This window comes from Primulina eburnea, chromosome 1, assembly GCF_022965805.1.
Source record: "Primulina eburnea isolate SZY01 chromosome 1, ASM2296580v1, whole genome shotgun sequence".
NCBI classification, from domain to species: domain Eukaryota; kingdom Viridiplantae; phylum Streptophyta; class Magnoliopsida; order Lamiales; family Gesneriaceae; genus Primulina; species Primulina eburnea.
Window position 1 is genome coordinate 5,189,231 of NC_133101.1, and position 935 is coordinate 5,190,165.

The 935-nt window shown below is 29.4% G+C and overlaps 1 non-coding gene across 1 annotated transcript; it reads right to left on the reverse strand.

The window, feature by feature from the left end:
* Positions 1 to 312: 312 nt before the first annotated feature.
* LOC140815297 (small nucleolar RNA R71) lies at positions 313 to 421 on the reverse strand. The gene has a single exon (XR_012114333.1). It is a non-coding gene; the product is annotated as a small nucleolar RNA R71 (small nucleolar RNA).
* Positions 422 to 935: the final 514 nt, after the last annotated feature.

Genomic DNA, 935 nt, shown 5'->3' on the forward strand with positions numbered 1-935 from the left:
ACTAGTGCCCCATCTTGTTTAGTTTTTCCTCATGACGCATCAAATTTCAACTTTAAACCTCAAATATTCAACTTTATCAAATTTTCATGGCTTAGATTCTGAAAATCCATATTTGCACTAAGAGAATTTGAGGAGTTTGTAAACTTATAATGATCAAAATTGTAGCATGGAATAGTTCGATTTAAAGCTTTTCCCTTTTTCTTTAAAAGATAAAGCTAAAACATGGCTACAAAATTAAGATCAAGTTCAATAAGATCATGGGAAGAAATGCAACAACAATTTCTCAAAAGTTTTTCCCTTCCCATAGAACAAACTCTTAAAAGACAAATTACAACTTTTTCTCAAAAACAAGGAGAAAAAACATTTTATCAATGTTGGGATAGATATAAAGAATACTTAATACATGCCCACATCATGGTTTTGAAAATGGAGAATAGTTTCTCACTTTATGAAGTCTTTAACCAAAGATAGGCAAAATGTAGAATTCATGTTGTAATGGAATTGAAGATAAAAACCCAAATGAAGCTTTGGAATATTTGGATTCATTAGCAGAAAATGCTCAAAATTGGGATAATATAGGTACAATAGAACCACCAACAATAAAAACAATAATTCAACAAATGGGGGGTGGTATCTATAATCTCAAAGATGATGTAGATATTCAAGCTAAACTTGCATCTTTAGCAAGAAAAATTGAGTCATTAGAAATGAAAAAGATGTGGTCAATAAAAAGTATTCAAGAAATTGTTTGTCATATATGTGATACACATGATCATGCTACAAAAGATTGTCCAAAACATACCTTCATTTAAAGAATGTCTCCATGAACAAGCAAATTATGTTAAACAATTATAAAAAACCAATATAGATCCTTTTTCACAATCATATAATCCGGGATGGAAAAATCATCCTAATTTTAGTTGAGGAATGATAAT